Genomic DNA, 1,058 nt, shown 5'->3' with positions numbered 1-1,058 from the left:
GTCTGCAAGAAACTCATCTCACTTTCAAGGACAGACACTATCTCAAAGTGAAAGGATGGAAAAAAAATATACCAAGCAAATCGCACTAAGAAAAAAGGAGGTGTAGCAATCCTAATATCTGACAAAATAGACTTTAAACTGAAACTAACCAGAAGAGACAAAGAGGGCTATTTCATTCTGATCAAAGGAACAATCAATCAAGAAGATATTACAATCATGAACATATATTCACCAAACTCTGGTGCACCGAACTTCATAAAAACAATACTACAGGACTTTAAGACCCAGATTAACCCCAACTCACTAATAGTAGGCATCTTCACTACCCCATTGTCTCCATTAGATAGGTCAATAGGGAGAGAGTTAACAGAGAGACATCTGAATTAAATAATACCATATATCAAATGGACTTAACAGACATCTATGAAGTATTCCACCCAAGCGCCAAAGGACATGACATACTTTCTACTCAGCCCATGGAACCATCTCCAAAATTGGCCATATACTGGGGCACAAAACAAACCTCAACAAATACAAAAAGACTGAAATAATTCCATGCATTCTATCAGATCACAATGCAATAAAGCTTACAATCAACACCGGAAGAAGCCCCAGGCACCACATGAACACATGGAAATTAAACAACACACTCCTAAATGATGAATAGGTCAAAAGGGAAATTAAGAAATAAAAGTATTCCTGGAACTAAATGAAAAGGAAAATACAATACTACAAAACCGCGGGGACACGCTGAAAGCTGTCTTTAGAGGGAAGTTTATAGCTCTAAGTGCCTACATCAAAAAATCGGAAAGAACACAAATAAATGAGTTAACATTGCAACTCAAGACACTTGAAAAGCAACAACAAACAAAATCCAAACCCAGCAGACAAGAAGAAATAAAAATCAGGGCAGAAATTAATGAAACTGAAACAACAACAACAACAACAAAAAACAATACCAGGAATCAACAAATCCAAGAGCTGGTTCTTTGAAAAATAAACAAAGACTGAAAGACTGCTAGCCCAGTTAACCAAAAGAAAGAAAGAGCACCTCCAAA

This window comes from Nannospalax galili, unplaced genomic scaffold, assembly GCF_000622305.1.
Source record: "Nannospalax galili isolate Female #2095 unplaced genomic scaffold, S.galili_v1.0 scaffold139, whole genome shotgun sequence".
Taxonomy (NCBI): domain Eukaryota; kingdom Metazoa; phylum Chordata; class Mammalia; order Rodentia; family Spalacidae; genus Nannospalax; species Nannospalax galili.
The sequence above is the reverse complement of the archived record's forward strand: the minus strand, read 5'-3'. Positions refer to the sequence as shown.